Genomic DNA, 19,654 nt, shown 5'->3' on the forward strand with positions numbered 1-19,654 from the left:
GTAACTGACGAGATGTAACTGCTGGAGTTTACTCATCCAGTAGTTGAGAAACGGAACACTTAGCGACTTCCAACAAATTTTACACGTAACTTCAAACCTTTACAAAAATTTTATTCGCTGACACCCTCCCACAAAGTGACGAAAGGAAAAAAAAAGTTTGCTCTTAGAACATTCTCGCTGTTCACGAAATAAAACTGAAGCAGAAGACATGACGTTTTACTTCATTACTTATTTACTACCTATTCTACTAGCAACACTGTTCTCGGTGTCCACATATACCACAGAATAAATTTAAAAATTATATCATTTTCCGACAATTACCTTATTAGATATGACATTATAAAAATTGAGATGAGTAACAAACTTTGGTTCGCTTAAAATGGAGCGCAATTTTCCCAGACTAAAATCATCCAGTGTTTCATAACGAGAGCACTTAGAGATTTAGAGGAAACTTTAAGCGTAATATCAAGCAATTTCTAAACTTCTTCTCGCTTGCATACTTAACTTCAAATATATAACACATCAGCTCATTTGTGACGTAATGAGATGTGTGAAGTTGTTTCATAAATGGGAGGTTCATTAGCACTTTTGGACCTACTTTCTGTGAAACCTACCGCGCTAGTTCATAGGCTAACCCGCGATTTTCTCACCGAGCGAGCGATCCGTCTCTCGAAGACTTGACTGATTGCGTACGGAAACAATGTACGGACATCTCGCTACTTGTTCCTTGACTGGTGCTGCCTTCTGTTTTCAATTCCTAGAATTATTTCGAAAGACACATTAGTGAACGGAACATCTGCCATCGCTTTTGGTTGAGCTAATATGATCGCACTAACTATTTAGGTTTCGCGGTTCGCTGTAATTCTGCTACCAATGCGTCATATTTGTTTAGTGAGCAAACAATTTTTGAATATCAGGGGTACGAAATTACTCAGTAACTCACCTCGCACTTTTTCTCTGCAAGGATAATTATAGTTTCTCTTTTTAATTTTTTTAATTTGTAATCTATCAGCGCACTAAAGCAGATATGAAAATAGATCCTGAAGCTTGATCTTTCTTTTAGAATATATTAAGCTTGAAGATACATCAGTTACGTATGTGCCAATAACGCTTTGAACAACGGCATTTGTTAGGCTCGATATTTTTCTACGCCGTGAGTCCCCTAAGAGTTCACAAATTGTGGGTTCACTGGTATAGAATAAAACTTCTCTCTAGAGCTGGATGGACAAATAAGTCATTGGCTGAACTTGCTATGAATCTTCGCTGTTTAATTTACTGAGAAACAAACTGACTGAAGCAAGCAGAATTTCTACTCTTTTAAAGTGAAAATTAATGCAATGTGCACCCTCTGCTCATCAGTTTAGCGCATCAAGCTACATTAGCAAACGTGTAAAACAGTCATCTTTCAAATGATGCACAGTCATATGAGTTTAATGACCAGGGGCGGATGGCCGTTACAGCAGATGGTGGAAGTGGTATGTCAGTATCAGCAAGCTAACAGTGAACCACTGTGGGTGTGGTAGCTGTTGAATGGTGGGTGGGATCCTGGTAGGCATGAGCTGTATCAATATCAAAACATAATTGACTAAACACAAATTTTATTAGTAATTACACTACAACAATGGTAGGAAATCTCTGTGGTGGCAGCGCCCTCCATGTCGTCTGCTGACACAGCAGGTGTGGAGGTGCTGACGTAAGCATGCTGCCTGCAATCTTTGGCTACCAGCTTTGCCGCTCGCTCAGGGAAACGATGACGCCAGTGACTCAGCGAGAATTCTGATGCAACGTACGCATGGCTACCTAAGTTGCACGTGCGTAGTCTGGGCGCAGCTTCAGAGCTCACAGCTCACATTAGTGGGGTTCTGCTGCTGACCCCATAGTTTGGTCCACACTTGCAAGTGGAGGTGGATAATGGCAGTGTGTCCACTTAGGTGAAGGGTTTGGTTTCTAACAGTAGCTTCCCAGCATAGGAGGCTGGAAACGGATGGAATCACGTCCAGAGGTGGCCTTGTAATATTTCTGGCTTTACAGGCATCATATCCAGGTACAAGAAGCTCTTCTTATAACAGTTGAGAAGGCAGCACTGGCAAGATGACTTAATGTTATGCGAGGTACCGACGACAGACACTTTATTCGCTATGGGTATCATGAGAGTGTGGTTCGACTGCCAGATCAGAACTGGTTTGGCAGCGTCAGAGGACATATAAGTTGTCGGCCGCAGCCGGTGTCAGTTTAGACTTTATTGACAATATCTCATTATTTCGACAGGTAGTTGACAACAGTGTAATAGTAATTACAGAAATACGCAGTTCGTTGTTCAGTTGAACAGTGGGAATTATCAGTGACTCTAAAATGGAATGCAATAGTGCAGTTACTCGTGTTCTACTGATAAAAAGCGATTGGCGTCCCGTATACAGAAACTAATTGGAAATTTAATTATTTATAAAATATTTTTTCATCGCTAACAGTTTATTACAGACTCAGGGTAACGGAGTCCCGACCTAAGTGCTATTTTATGCGCAGGGGACAACAATTATAGAAGACTGCAGATTGGTGAACATTTATTAGAACTTATGCATTCCACTCAGGGCGGTGGAAGCAAATAGGCACCTCGCATTTACTGCAATCTGTGGTAACACAGAGAAAAAATTAAGGAGAAAAGTTCTCGAGGGAAGGGGTTTAGCGTATGCATGTATATTTACTACTCTCTCTCCCTCGACATCTCTTTTCCAGCTTGTTGTAGCCTACAGGCTCGAAAGCACTAAGTCCACAGTATTGAACTCAGAGCCATTTAGTGGAGGCCAAGTCTCACGGTGGCTGCCTTTGGCTGCCAGACTATATCTCTGTACCTGTACTTCTATATCTAAAAATTAGGTTCATATGGGCATGGCACGTATTTGTTTTGCCAAGGCATCAATTACGGTCAGGTAGTCTAAACTAAGGTTATGCCTCGGATCAAAGGGTGAGGTGGACGACTCCTCGAAGCTTCTGGCTGCTAGAATCTATAAATTTATCTAAAAATGAGGCATATTTGTAAGGGATTGATGCATATGTGTTTTACCAATGCAGCAGTTATGGTCAGGTAGCCCCAACAGAGGTTATGCCTCGGACCAATTTCTGACAGAACGCGCCGAAAAAAGCGTGCTGGTTCCTCTCAGGGATTTTGTTTTGAACTCACCGGAATTTAAAAAAAGTGTACGTTTATTAAATCGTAACATAAATGTAAGTGATGGCTGCGTCGGCACCAGTGAATGTCATAGTAGGTGACAAACGAGATAGGCAGGGGCGTGGGGTGAGATATTGTCTGTGTGTATGTGTGTGTGTGCGTGTGTGTGATTATAAGAAATAGAAATTAACCACAGCCTCGGACGCGAAATAATCAAGCCACAGCGCCGCAGGCTCTGTCCTTCTGCTATGTTGTTGTAATTGCTACGCTGGTCCTCCGCCTGGGCTGGCGATATGGTAATTGTCCGACGTCTTTGCTGCGGTTCTTGTTGTATCAGAAGGCCGCCTTTTGTGTAACACCGTCTGGTCGGCTCTGCTTCGACCGGCTCCGGTGGCCGCTTCCGTTAGCTGCGCCAGCACAGCTGTCTTACTCCTTAACACTAAAAAGTAGTGGCGGCGCTACGGATCCAGCAATGGATTCACACATGACCGTACCTTAACGTGTCTTACAGAAAATTCAGCCACCGGTTTTGTGTAATAGTCATGTTTTCTGAACTATTTGGAAACTGTGGAGGGAAGTGCACACGCCGGCCAGTGTGGCCGTGCGGTTCTAAGCGCGTCAGTTTGGAACCGCGTGACTGCTCCGGTCGCAGGTTCGAATCCTGCCTCGGGCATGGATGTGTGTGATGTCCTTAGGTTAGTTAGGTTTAAGTAGTTCTAAGTTCTAGGGGACTGACGACATCAGTAGTTAAGTCCCATAGAGCTCAGAGCCATTTGAACCATTTTTTGAAGTGCAAAGAATTATTAATGCCTCAAAACACTTGCGTGTTAGGATAAAAAGTAAGAGAGCCGACCTACAAACGGAAATGAAAACATTTGAAGTCACTGTACAACAGAGGACGGCGCTACACAGTGCATGCAACATATGCTTGTTCCAAGTGATTGTTTAAAACTAGCTTCTTATAGTGCCTAGCTACGATTGACGACAAGACCTCCCCAAACATTGCTTGCCAACACGAGACTGGGATACGAAGTTCATAAACCCACCTTCGGAAATACACTGTTGTCCAAAATCGAAACAACAGAGCGCTATTCCCCAATCCTGTGTCTAATTCACGATATAATGATATAAACTGTCATCTGACGTACGTACTATCGTGTTCTGCACGGAAGATGGCATTCCGATCAACAGATAACCACGTTAACGATGACTTCAGGGCAACTATTACCAATCGGGGTAGTGTTTCCGCCGCGCGGGATTAGCCGAGCGGCCTAAGGGGCTGCAGTCATGGACAGTACGGCTAGTCCCGGCGGAGGTTCCAGTCCTCCCTCGGGCATGGGTGTGTGTCTGTTTGTCCTTAGGATAATTTAGGTTAAGTAGTGTGTAAGCTTAGGGACTGATGACCTTAGCAGTTAAGTCCCATAAGATTTCACACACTCATTTAAACATTTTTGGTAGTATTTTCAGGGTAGTTTCACATCCACAATCACTGCGTACACCGTCACAGGCGGTGCAGTATGGCAAGGTGAAGACGCTTGCCAGACCCTCTGCGGTGGAAGGCCATAGGAAGAATAGATGCAGAACAGTCTCATACTGCTGGGGCTCAATGTGAACCGTTTTGTTGTTTCTCGGATGTGGTGACAGTTTACAGAGACCGAAACGGTATCTCGAAGATCAGGGCAGGGCCGACATCAGAAAGAGAGGACCGTTGTGGCTGTAGGGTCACTACGGTGACGCCTTAGTACCGCACGGCAGTTGGTATTCGAGTTTACAGTTATCAGTGGACGTGTTGTACAGAGGCAAACGGTGTGCAGAAGGCTCCGGAAGAGTGGTCTTTACTGTTGGAGGCCTGCTGTACGTGTACTTCTGATGCGTCTTCACAGAAGGAAACGTCTGAAGTGGACTCACATGCCACAAGAGACCGATATCGAGGAGGCTCCCTAATGGTGTGGGCAGGGCTTATGTTGACCGCTCCAACACATCTTCACGCAGTTGTCAGAGTTAACTGGCAAGGTTTAACTGTTGGCAGGTATCATGAAGATATCTTGAGATGTCATGTGCGGTTGCTGCGAGACGCTATGGGCCCTGACTTCGTACTGATGGACGATAGTGCTTGACACAAGTGGTGGATGTTTTCATGGAAACGGAAGATACTGCAGGCATGGCGTGACATCATCGCTCTCCCGATTTGAATCCGGTAGGGCATGTTCTGGTATGCACTAGAGGGACAGGTTGCATGACGTCAGCATCTCCAAGACTTGCCCAGAAGCTCTGCAGAGGGAATGGGCGATATTGCCTCAACACGAGATTGATGACATCATTCACAGCATGGCCCGTCCCTGTCAGGCGTGTCATACCCACACTGAGCACATTAAGCAGTTGTCGGAATGTCCGATGCAGTATTTCATAAGTCAATTTTGCTAAAATTGTAGCTCTTGCAAAATGTTCGTTTCGCGATTATTTCGTGCGTTATTCAAAATTGGAACCGTCAAATCATTGAGAAACACCCTTATTTTAAAGCGGAAATATAGCTGTCCAATTTTTTCACCACAAAACGGGATACCTATAACAATTTCATTGCTCATAAAGTAAAATTATATGCATATTCGCAAAGAGAAAGTTAATCTTTATGTGCAAAATCTTACCGAATGGGCTTGGTAAGTACTGAAAAGAGACAGTAAACCCATAAATATGACCACGCCCATCTTGTTTAAGTTTATCAGAAACGCCATTGAACCAAGCGCTTATCAGTATTATATACACTCCTGGAAATGGAAAAAAGAACACATTGACACCGGTGTGTCAGACCCACCATACTTGCTCCGGACACTGCGAGAGGGCTGTACAAGCATTGATCACACGCACGGCACAGCGGACACACCAGGAACCGCAGTGTTGGCCGTCGAATGGCGCTAGCTGCGCAGCATTTGTGCACCGCCGCCGTCAGTGTCAGCCAGTTTGCCGTGGCATACGGAGCTCCATCGCAGTCTTTAACACTGGTAGCATGCCGCGATAGCGTGGACGTGAACCGTATGGGCAGTTAACGGACTTTGAGCGAGGGCGTATAGTGGGCATGCGGAAGGCCGGGTGGACGTACCGCCGAATTGCTCAACACGTGGGGCGTGAGGTCTCCACAGTACATCGATGTTGTCGCCAGTGGTCGGTGGAAGGTGCACGTGCCCGTCGACCTGGGACCGGACCGCAGCGACGCACGGATGCACGCCAAGACCGTAGGATCCTACGCAATGCCGTAGGGGACCGCACCGCCACTTCCCAGCAAATTAGGGACACTGTTGCTCCTGGGGTATCGGCGAGGACCATTCGCAACCGTCTCCATGAAGCTGGGCTACGGTCCCGCACACCGTTAGGCCGTCTTCCGCTCACGCCCCAACATCGTGCAGCCCGCCTCCAGTGGTGTCGCGACAGGCGTGAATGGAGGGACGAATGGAGACGTGTCGTCTTCAGTGATGAGAGTCGCTTCTGCCTTGGTGCCAATGATGGTCGTATGCGTGTTTGGCGCCGTGCAATTGAGCGCCACAATCAGGACTGCATACGACCGAGGCACACAGGGCCAACACCCGGCATCATGGTGTGGGGAGCGATCTTCTACACTGGCCGTACACCACTGGTGATCGTCGAGGGGACACTGAATAGTGCACGGTACATCCAAACCGTCATCGAACCCATCGTTCTACCATTCCTAGACCGGCAAGGGAACTTGCTGTTCCAACAGGACAATGCACGTCCGCATGTATCCCGTGCCACCCAACGTGCTCTAGAAGGTGTAAGTCAACTACCCTGGCCAGCAAGATCTCCGGATCTGTCCCGCATTGAGCATGTTTGGGACTGGATGAAGTGTCGCCTCACGCGGTCTGCACGTCCAGCACGAACGCTGGTCCAACTGAGGCGCCAGGTGGAAATGGCATGGCAAGCCGTTCCACAGGACTACATCCAGCATCTCTACGATCGTCTCCATGGGAGAATAGCAGCCTGCATTGCTGCGAAAGGTGGATATACACTGTACTAGTGCCGACATTGTGCATGCTCTGTTGCCTGTGTCTATGTGCCTGTGGTTCTGTCAGTGTGATCATGTGATGTATCTGACCCCAGGAATGTGTCAATAAAGTTTCCCCTTCCTGGGACAATGAATTCACGGTGTTCTTATTTCAATTTCCAGGAGTGTATTTGGAAACTGTGGAGGGAAGTGGACACAATTATTAATGCCTCAAAACACTTGCGTCTTAGGACAAAAACTAAGAGAGCCGACCTACAAACGGAAATGAAAACATTTGAAGTCACTGTACAACAGAGGACGGCGCTACACAGTGCATGCAACATATGCTTGTAGCAAGTGATTGCCTACAACTAGCTTCTTATATTGCCTAGCTACGATTGACGACAAGACCTCCCCAAACATTGCTTGCCAACACGAGACTGGGATACGAAGTTCATAAACCCACCTTCGGAAATACACTGTTATCCAAAATCGAAACAACAGAGCGCTATTTCCCAATCCTATGTCTAATTCACGATATAATGATACAAACTGTCATCTGTTGTACGTACTATCGTGTTCTGCACGGAATATGGCATTCAGATCAACAGATAACCACGTTAACGATGACTTCAGGGCAACTATTACCAATCGGGGTAGTGTTTCAGCCGCGCGGTATTAGCCGAGGAGCCTCAGGCGCTGCAGTCATGGACAGTGCGGCTAGTCCCGGTGGAGGTTCGAGTCCTCCCTCGGGCATGGGTGTGTGTGTTTGTCCTTAGGATAATTTAGGTTAAGTAGTGTGTAAGCTTAGGGACTGATGACCTTAGCAGTTAAGTCCCATAAGATTTCACACACACACATTTCAACATTTTTGGTAGTATTTTCAGGGTAGTTTCACATCCACAATCACTGCGTACAGCGTCACAGGCGGTGCGGTATGGCAAGGTGAAGACGCGGTGGAAGGCCATAGGAAGAATAATTGCATAGCAGTCTCATACTGCTGGGGCTCAATGTGAACCGTTTTGTTGTTTCTCGGATGTGGTGACAGTTTACAGCGACCGAAACGGTATCTCGAAGATCAGGGCAGGGCTGACAAAGTGTGACATCAGAAAGAGAGGACTGTTGTGGCTGTAGGGTCACTACGGTGCCGCCTTAGTACCGCACGGCAGTTGGTATTCGAGTTTACAGTTAACAGTGGACGTGTTGAACAGAGGCAAACGGTGTACAGAAGACTCCGGAAGAGTGGTCTTTATTGATAGAGGCCTACTGTACGTGTACTTCTGATGCGTCTTCACAGAAGGAAACGTCTGAAGTGGACTCGTCAGAATGCCACCTGGGCGGTCGAACAGTGGGCCAATGTTCTTTTGCAGATGAGTCCCGATTTGATATGGATTGTCGACGGATTCGCATCGATTTCGGGACCAAAGCATTGTGGAAAGAGACCGAGTTCAAATGGCTCTGAGCACTATGGAACTCAACATCTTAGGTCATAAGCCCCCTAGAACTTAGAACTACTTAAACCTAACTAACCTAAGGACATCACACACACCCATGCCCGAGGCAGGATTCGAACCTGCGACCGTAGCAGTCTCGCGGTTCCAGACTGCAGCGCCAGAACCGCTAGACCACCGAAGAGACCGATATCGACGAGGATCCCTAATGGTGTGGGCAGGGCTTATGTTGACCGCTCCAACACATCTTCACGCAGTTGTAAGAGTTAACTGGCAAGGTTTAACTGTTGGCAGGTATCATGACGATATCTTGAGATGTCATGTGCGGTTTCTGCGAGACGCTGTGGGCCCTGACTTCGTACTGATGGACGATAATGCTCGACACAAGTGGTGGATGTTTTCTTGGAAACGGAAGATACTGCAGGCATGGCGTGGCATCATCGCTCTCCCGATTTGAATCCTTAGGGCATGTTCTGGTATGCACTAGAGGGACGGGTTGCATGACGTCAGTATCTCCAAGACTTGCCCAGAAGCTCTGCAGAGGGAATGGGCGATATTGCCTCAACACGAGATTGATGACATCATTCACAGCATGGCCCGTCCCTGTCAGGCGTGTCATACCCACACTGAGCACATTAAGCAGTTGTCGGAATGTCCGATGCTGTATTTCATAAGTCAATTTTGCTAAAATTGAAGCTTTTGTAAAATGTTCGTTTCGAGATTATTTCGTGCGTTATTCAAATTTGGAACCGTCAAATCATTGAGAAACACCCTTATTTTAAAGCGGAAATATAGCTGTCCAAATGTTTCACCACAAAATGGGATACCTATAACAATTTCATTGCTCATAAAGTAGAATTATATGCATATTCTCAAAGAGAAAGTTAATCTTCATGTGCAAAATCTTACTGAATGGGCTCGGTAAGTACTGAAAAGAGACAGTAAACCCATAAATATGACCTCGCCCATCTTGTTTGAAGTTTATCAGAAACGCCTTTGAACCAAGCGCTTATCAGTATTATATATTTTAAATCAATACAAAGTGTGAATAAAACATTATTTCACCGGGCTCTATTTTAAAATGTTACCTTTGTTTTTATCGTGCCTTATTTACTTGTGCATCTACAACAGATGTAGATGTGTCATGCTCATTAAACGGAAATTGTGCGCGTTGCTTAGTTGTGAGCGGCGGGATCTTACGACTGAAGAGAGGATGATGTAGCAAGAAATACTATAGGTTTACTTGAAAAATAGCCGCACTGGAAACTAATAGTGCTTAACGTAGTATAGTTCTAAAATACACTCCTGGAAATGGAAAAAAGAACACATTGACACCGGTGTGTCAGACCCACCATACTTGCTCCGGACACTGCGAGAGGGCTGTACAAGCAATGATCACACGCACGGCACAGCGGACACACCAGCAACCGCGGTGTTGGCCGTCGAATGGCGCTAGCTGCGCAGCATTTGTGCACCGCCGCCGTCAGTGTCAGCCAGTTTGCCGTGGCATACGGAGCTCCATCGCAGTCTTTAACACTGGTAGCATGCCGCGACAGCGTGGACGTGAACCGTATGTGCAGTTGACTGACTTTGAGCGAGGGCGTATAGTGGGCATGCGGGAGGCCGGGTGGACGTACCGCCGAATTGCTCAACACGTGGGGCGTGAGGTCTCCACAGTACATCGATGTTGTCGCCAGTGGTCGGCGGAAGGTGCACGTGCCCGTCGACCTGGGACCGGACCGCAGCGACGCACGGATGCACGCCAAGACCGTAGGATCCTACGCAGTGCCGTAGGGAACCGCACCGCCACTTCCCAGCAAATTAGGGGCACTGTTGCTCCTGGGGTATCGGCGAGGACCATTCGCAACCGTCTCCATGAAGCTGGGCTACGGTCCCGCACACCGTTAGGCCGTCTTCCGCTCACGCCCCAACATCGTGCAGCCCGCCTCCAGTGGTGTCGCGACAGGCGTGAATGGAGGGACGAATGGAGACGTGTCGTCTTCAGCGATGAGAGTCGCTTCTGCCTTGGTGCCAATGATGGTCGTATGCGTGTTTGGCGCCGTGCAGGTGAGCGCCACAATCAGGACTGCATACGACCGAGGCACACAGGGCCAACACCCGGCATCATGGTGTGGGGAGCGATCTCCTACACTGGCCGTACACCACTGGTGATCGTCGAGGGGACACTGAATAGTGCACGGTACATCCAAACCGTCATCGAACCCATCGTTCTACCATTCCTAGACCGGCAAGGGAACTTGCTGTTCCAACAGGACAATGCTCGTCCGCATGTATCCCGTGCCACCCAACGTGCTCTAGAAGGTGTAAGTCAACTACCCTGGCCAGCAAGATCTCCGGATCTGTCCCCCATTGAGCATGTTTGGGACTGGATGAAGCGTCGTCTCACGCGGTCTGCACGTCCAGCACGAACGCTGGTCCAACTGAGGCGCCAGGTGGAAATGGCATGGCAAGCCGTTCCACAGGACTACATCCAGCATCTCTACGATCGTCTCCATGGGAGAATAGCAGCCTGCATTGCTGCGAAAGGTGGATATACACTGTACTAGTGCCGACATTGTGCATGCTCTGTTGCCTGTGTCTATGTGCTGTGGTTCTGTCAGTGTGATCATGTGATGTATCTGACCCCAGGAATGTGTCAATAAAGTTTCCCCTTCCTGGGACAATGAATTCACGGTGTTCTTATTTCAATTTCCAGGAGTGTACATCCTGCTGGAAGAAATTCTTCCTCCAAATTTATAGAGACTGCTGTGGCAACATAGAAAAGAATTGATGAAACTCAGGGATCTTTGTATTAAATTGTATTAATAAGTGTCGTGTCCACCGTAGTATTACGCTGTTCTTTAGCTCTTAACGCCCCAGGCGTAGCCTCACAGACAGCTAGCACTTCTTGTTACTCTTTTGCTAATGCATCGGGCAGGTAGTACAGTACAGAGTGGTCTAGTTTTTGTTTATCTCAGTTGTTGTGGTTTCCTTAGTCCACTTGAATGTGATGTGGAGCTATAGACCATTACTGCTTCTTTTGTGCTAGATGTCTCTGACACGGTACCATTTCGTTATGGTCTCAGGAACCCGGTCTTCGTCTGACAATGACTTTAAAGATACTGTTTTCAAATGGTTTGAGGACAGTTTAGGAAGTGATGTTGGATCAAACAGAGACAATGGGTTTGAAAGTGAACATAATTCAGAATAGGAACAATGGAGAAGAGAAGACGAATTTGTTTTGGCACCTGTGAATTCCATGAATGTAAGAAGTGATCAAACTGAACAAGATAGAGAAGTGTAGGGACTGAATCTTTAGCTAATGGTTCTGGTAGAAATATATTTGTCGAAACAAATATCTCTGGTCGTCGGAGCCTCCTGCATCGATAGGCAGTGGCATTAATTTTGTGCCTGTCGGACATTAGTGGGGTGATTGCGTTTCTCCTTCACAATTCCTACGAAGATAATTATCCGGCGAGCCGCTTTAATTTTATGAAGAAGCTTAGAGACTCGTTATGGAGTCCGCAGAGGAAAAGCGAGTCAAAAGCTATCATGAACTTGATGCTTCCTTTTTTGGGTGTAGCAGAAACGAGAGTAGAACTCATTGTAGAACGGTTGGAAAAACGTAAAACATGCTCTATCTATCAGCTAAGAAAGAAGAGAAAGACGCCTTATACTCGCCAGCATTGCAAGAAACCAATCTAACTTGACTTCTCTAAAAAAATTTCCAGTGTGTGCAAAGGAAACCTCTGAAGAGGAAACTAAAAACCTGCAAAGTACTAGTATAACTTTCATTTTTTGAATGTCTCTTTGGAGTTTTCTAAAGAATAAAAATACAGCAGAAAGTAAAATTTAGACTGTAGGTATTTGAGTTATCTTAGCTTTAACATTATCATATAATATTATGTTCTAATAATATAATGTTCATTGTGCGCAGATTTATTCTTAGATGCGTTTTCTTCCGTAAAAATAACCTTAAAAATTTATTTAAATGTTTTTCTTGTGAGGCATTAATATAACCTTTTGCTTAAAAACTGAAATGTTACATTGAAATTTCTGAATGCAATTTTTGTGGCTATTTACGTACAGCAGTCAATCGGATCGCACCTGGGACCAAGGCTTTTTTTAAAAAAAAAATACCTCTGAAGTTACGGCTTAATTTCCTCCCTACATTGTAGAACAATGTATGTAAAGTACATACACCGCAGGGTAAATAACTTGTCAGATTTGAACAGCGTACATCGAATGACATTTAACCGATCGTCTGTCTCTGCTTAAAATTACTGCGTGACTGAAGCCTTTAGAAAAAATATCGCACAACTGGTTCCGCATCTAGGTGACAACTGGATTAGTCGCGCCATTTCTGCCACAGACCGTTCATAGGTCTCTTTCGCGGCCACTAAATCTGTCAGTGGCAAAATTTGTTGTCCTCTCGCATTACTGGCGCCACCTGTGTCACTTATATTTCATTAGGTACACGCGTCTCTTGTTCATTCAGCGTCACATGGTCGCTGACGTCACGCGATGTTGACGCATTGACGTTATCTGCAGGGCGAAGCCGAATTGCACTGTGCGTCCGCCGATACAACGCCCTCAATGCCCTCCGGAAATATCCTGCGTGATTTATTGGACGTCCACGGTTCTACTGTACGCTGATCGCTTCATCATTTGCTCCGACCCAACACGGGTCATGCCGGATCAACACACACAAGTTGAATAGACCCTGTCGATAGCTGTCCCACTATTGTGTCAAATCTGACACTGAGTCACCGATGAAGAGAAAAACTTTTGTTTTCTCCTGCACTCAGTGCGTTATCTGCGAAGAAATTGTTTTATTAATCTATTCATGGTTAAAATTTACTTTGCACATGTTTGAAAAATAGGTCAAAAATTTTCTTCCTTTGTGATAAATACTATGTAAAGTACCTCTTGTGTACAGGCCAGAATTCATTTCCTTGTTTTCCTGTTTTACACTTTTATATTGCTTCTCATTAGAGTCGAGGTGTATGAAAAGAAAGCGGTGGTTGGGAAGGGAGTGAGACAGGTTGTAGCTTATCCCCGATGTTATTCAATCTGTATATTGAGCAAGCAATAAAGGAAACAAAAGAAAAGTTCGGAGTACGTATTAAAATCCATGGAGAAGAAATAAAAAACTTTGAGGTTTTCCGATGACATTGTACTTCTGTCGAGACAGCAAAGGACATGGAAGAGCATTTGAACGGAATGGACAGTGTCTTGAAAGGAGCGTATAAGATGAACATCAACAAAAGCAAAACGAGGATAATGGAATGTAGTCGAATTAAGTCGGGTGATGCTGAGGGAATTAGGAAATGAGACACTTATAGTAGTAAAGGACTTTTGATATTTGGGGGGCAAAATAACTGATGATGGTCGAAGTAGAGAAGATATAAAATGTAGACTGGCAATGACAAGGAAAGCGTTTCTGGAGAAGAAAAATTTGTTAACATCGAGTATAGATTTGAATGCCAGGATGTCGTTTCTGAAAATTTTTGTATGGAGTGTAGCCATGTATGGAAGCAAAACGTGGACGATTAATAGTTTAAACAAGAAGAGAATAGAAGCATTGGGTAGCTCACATAACTAATGAGGAGATATTGAATAGAACTGGGGAGAGGAGGAACTTGTGGCAAAGTTTGACTAGAAGAAGGGATCGGTTGGTAGGACATGCTCTGAGACATCGAGGAATCACCAGTTTAGTATTGGAGGGCAGCGTGGAGGGTAAAAATCGTAGAGGGAGACCAAGAGAGGAATACACTAAGCATATTCAGAAGGATGTATGTTGTAGTAGGTACTGGGAGATGAAGAAGCTTGCACAGGATGGAGTAGCATGGAGAGCTCCATCAAACCAGTCTCAGGACTGAAGACCACAACAACAACATTGCTTCTGCAGATATCGTGTAGCGTTCATTGAGTAAAGCGGTACCGCAGAACGCACACAGTCGAAAGGAAGAGTACATACAGTTCCCACGCTTTCGGAAAGAGCCGGAGATGGAGGACTTCCCGACGTTGTCGGTGGGCGGCGGTGTGGAGCGCTGTGGCTAGACATGAGACCGCCCGTTACGTCAGCAGCGAGGTACGCAAGGAAAACACCGTTGTTGTTGTCGTGCACAGCATGTGTCACCCATAGAATGTCTTCCGACCTAGTTCTGTCACTACACCATGATCCATGAAATTATTAGCTTATTATGAAGTGTGTTGATATGATCAGTTCATGACGTTTAGCAAATAAATACATCATAATTACATCCCTTTCGAATGTTATTCTGAATAAAATAGCTTCCAACAGCATGTAGATCGTGAGATTTTCGGTAAAACAAGTAGAAATAAGTCCTACAGGATTACTCACTAAGATAGTCCAAAGACGGATTGTCTTAATTTCCGCAACTCAGGTGTAAAGGCACGGCCAGTCATGATGTGTCCCTCTTATACCGTCCCCTAAGGACTAAGTGGGTGAACTGAGCCATTTCTGATGGTTTAGCACAAATGAAGGGTTACTTCCAACTAAGAAAAATGTTTTAAGCTAACCAAGTTTGAAAATCGCTAATGTGGGACACATCTGTCCTATGGCTCTAACTAGTGTAACACCTCTGACACTAAATGTAACTGAATTATCTCTTTTGATGTTAGTCAGTTGTCAGGATGAGCATTACTGCAAGGGGCCTTTGATTCTAAAGCATTATGTCAGGGTGAAAATACTAAATAAATTAATTTTTCTCTCTTAACAACATGTGGGCAGGGATTTTTACGTGAGATACCTTTTATTGAAAGTTATGTACAACTGTTTGCTTACTCAATTGTTCTTGCTGGGTGAGCGGCAGCTGTGTCGTTGCGAAGCCTCTGCTGTGGCAGCGGCGGCGTCTGATTACGCCTGGCGGTGTGTATCTCGTGTCGCCGTCTCGCCCAGTTTACTGGAGACGCGCCTCGTGCGGTGGCCCGTTTAATTATTGAGAGCGAAGTCGTGCATCGGATGCTGATACCTTGGATGTGGCGTCCCAGTGTTTCTCTTCTCTAAGCGGCCGCGTGTGTTGTGCGTCGGCCAGCGGAGCGGCGCGGCGGGAGAAGGCCAGTGTCCCGGACTCGAACAACGGACTCCCGCTTGCCGGTTTTCGGCTGTCAGATCTTCATCCCAACAGATGACTGCTGATGTGAGGCCGTCTCGTTCCCGTCTTCACGAGTCACCCGGGTACCTAAACATCAGACTTCAAATACCTTTTAACTTCTGTCTTCTGGCGCCGAGGCTGCTGCTTGCTATTCTTTTACAGTGGTGGACTTGGTTCGTCTGTGTATGATGTAGTCTCTTCATGTATGACGGTCTTCAGCACCGAAACTGACTGAAAACTACTGCTACTCTCTTTGTCGGGCCCACTGCGTCTCGCGTATTTATTCACTTCAGTTCACTGGAGGTTAACGACTTCCCGGTCATTGCCTCTTCTGTCACGTTGAAAAGCTTCTCGAAGAATCTTCTTAACTTCGGTCATTGGCTCTTGGAATGTAGGCGAGGGCCTTTGCTCACATGTGACAACTGAGAAACACGTGAGCCGGGCAGGCGATGCCCTGACGGCTGAATCTACAGCGCCCGCTTCTTTTCTATTAAAATTATCTTCATTGTCATACTGAAAACTGGGTTAAATATAATGAAAAGTATATAAATAATTAATATGAGTAGGTGGGCGTTATTGCACCCAACACCCGAATCTGCCGGCCAATCATAAGCAAGTTCAGTAAAATTGGCGGGCTCTCCCACGGTACTGGTACATACTATGTGTCGCCTGTACCTCACTCCACTTTTGGACTATATACTACTTCACATGTATCAAGCTGCATCGAGGCGAGCTTCTAGCAAAATGAAATACTGGCGGCTACATCTGGGAATATCACACTATGTTTCATTTTAGGTAATATGCAGTGCACTAGATGTGTGCTTCCTGCATTTCTTACCTCTTTTCTACATCTGTATCAAAAACTGTGGCGATTTTTTATTGATATTGTTTCGCTCTAACAAGTGTAATTCGGAAGTCTTAGTTGCTTCTGCCATCGTACAACAATGGCATTAGGACTGCTGACACACTTACATACGAGTGATACGTGGCCTTCCGTCAGTGGCTGCTTGGAGACTGGTAGGACCGCCCAATGGGAAGTTGAACATCATTCGAAACGGTAATAAACACTGAAGTGCTGAAGAATGTGGTACAGGCAAGGGTACAGAAATACAGAGATATGTAAACAGGCAGAATACGGCGCTGCGCCGGCAGTGGCTATAAAAGACAGAAAGCGTCTGCCGTAGTTGTTACATCGGTTACTCCTGCTACAATGACAAGTTATTAAGATTTAAGTGACTTTGAACGTGGTGTTATAGTCGGCGCACGAGCGATGGGACACAGCAGCTCCGAGGTAGCGGTGAAGTGGGGATTTTCCAGTACGACCATTTCACGAGTGTACCGTGAATACCACGAATACGGTAAAACATCGAACCTTCCACATTGCTGCGGCCTGAAAAATATCTGGCAAGAACAGAACCAACGACGACTGAAGAGAATTGTTCGATGTGACAGAAGTGCAGCCCTTCTGGAAATTGCTGCAGATTTCAGTTCTGGGAAGTCATCGAGTGTCAGCGTGCGAACCATTTAACGAAACATCATAGGTATGAGCTTTTAGGAGACGGAGGCCAACTCGTGTGGCCCTGACGACTGCACGACACAAAGCTTTACGTCTCACCTCGGTTCGTCAACACCGACGTTGGACTTCTGATGCTAGGAAACATGTTGCCTGGTCGGACGAGTCTCGTTTCAAATTGTATCGGACTGATGGACGTGTACGACTACGGAGACCACACGAATCCATGAACCCTACATGTTATCAGGGGCTGTTGAAGCTGGTGAAGACTCTGTAATGGTGTGGGGCGTGTGCAGTAGGAGTGATATGGGACCCCTGATACGTGTCGATACGACTCTCACAGGTTACATGTACGTAATCATCGTGTCTAGCCACCTGCATCCATTCATGCCCATTGTGCATTCCGACAGACTTGGGCGGTTCCAACAGGAGAATGCGACACCCCACACGATCAGAATTGCTACAAAGAGGCTCCAGGAGTACTCTTCTGAGTTTAAGCACTTTAGCTGGCCTATAAACTCCCCAGTCCTCAACATTATTGAGCATATCTCGGATGCCTTGCAACGTGCTCTTCAGAAGTGATCCCCACCCCTCGTACTCTTGCGGATTTATGGACAGCCGTGCAAGATTGATGGTTCCGTGCAACACCCGGAACCATCAATACAAACAGCAGAGTAGAGACCAGCTAGAAGTTGTTGAATCTGCTAGGCCTACATGGGACCGTCTGCTCATGTGGCGAATGACATTGCGTCGACTGTACTCAACGACAAAGAGCTACTTAGGACTGAGCGGCGAGTATTTATAGTCACTCTTGCCAGCCTTGATGAGACAGTGACGCACCTCCGATCACAGAGGCTACCACTGCAGCCCAACATTGGGCCACGTGGAAAAGTAGATCATCACTGCGGCGGGCTGGAGACTTGCACGGTACTGTGCCAATTGGCAGTAGGATTTCACGGGCAGTGCGTCTGCCCACTTCTCAGTGGTTTGCGAATTCTGGACAGGTCTTGCCGCAGCACTAATGCAACCCTCCCACTAATGAGTCGTTACAAATTACGGTATTAAACAAGTAGTTATTCTCCATTCTATTGCTGTTCTTCACATTTGACCTGTTTAGCTACGGGGCTACATAGCCCCGTACGTAGATTGCTGACCATTCTCTTCGACAAGTCCAGTAAGTCTTCCTTAAAGTAATACCAGAAGACCTATGGGCTTTACTACACATATCTGCTCCACTTAAACTTATATTCATATAAGAATGAAAAGGAACTTTTGGTATATGTCTGAGATTAGCTACACTGATCACTCAAAATTAATCTCCTTGCATATCACAAGACCTGATAATTCTGATGCGAACTGTTTCCTCACAAAAACTGCGAAGATAAAAGTAACTTACCCCATGCTCAGCATGCTGTTTTGTGTCTGGTGTACTGACGATCCTGAAAGAACATAGAAGTCAGCAGATGAAGCAGCTAAAGAAGTAATTAACTATTCCCTACAGATTGTGTTTTTTGCTTCTCAGAAACAGTTTACGGCTTCCTATGGGACAAGGTGCAATGCACAAACGACATACTATTCAAAATTTTACTAAGAGTGATTGACTTTGGTTTTGCTTTAATGAAATTCGTTCTCGAAAAATGAAACTGTGATTACTGTTGAAAAATGACTGCAAAATATAAGAAGACCCTAACAATTACGAAATTATCTCAATACAAGGACTACAGATATTCGAAATGATAGGCTATTTTCCTGTGTTAAATATATTCTCCCCCCGCACCCCCCCACCCCCCCCCTCCCATGAACCATGGACCTTGCCGTTAGTGGGGAGGCTTGCGTGCCTTAGTGATACAGGTAGCCGTACCGTAGGTACAACCACAACGGAGGGGTATCTGTTGAGAGGCCAGACAAACGTGTGGTTCCTGAAGAGGGGCAGCAGCCTTTTCAGTAGTTGCAGGGGCAACAGTCTGGATGATTGACTGATCTGGCCTTGTAACAATAACCAAAACGGCCTTGCTGTGCTGGTACTGCGAACGGCTGAAAGCAAGGGGAAACTACGGCCGTAATTTTTCCCGAGGGCATGCAGCTTTACTGTATGATTAAATGATGATGGCGTCTTCTTGGGTAAAATATTCCGGAGGTAAAATAGTCCCCCATTCGGATCTCCGGGCGGGGACTACTCAAGAGGATGTCGTTATCAGGAGAAAGAAAACTGGCGTTCTACGGATCGGAGCGTGGAATGTCAGATCCCTTAATCGGGCAGGTAGGTTAGAAAATTTAAAAAGGGAAATGGATAGGTTAAAGTTAGATATAGTGGGAATTAGTGAAGTTCGGTGGCAGGAGGAACAAGACTTCTGGTCAGGTGACTACAGGGTTATAAACACAAAGTCAAATAGGGGTAATGCAGGAGTA

Source organism: Schistocerca cancellata, chromosome 5, assembly GCF_023864275.1.
Source record: "Schistocerca cancellata isolate TAMUIC-IGC-003103 chromosome 5, iqSchCanc2.1, whole genome shotgun sequence".
Taxonomy (NCBI): Eukaryota; Metazoa; Arthropoda; class Insecta; order Orthoptera; family Acrididae; genus Schistocerca; species Schistocerca cancellata.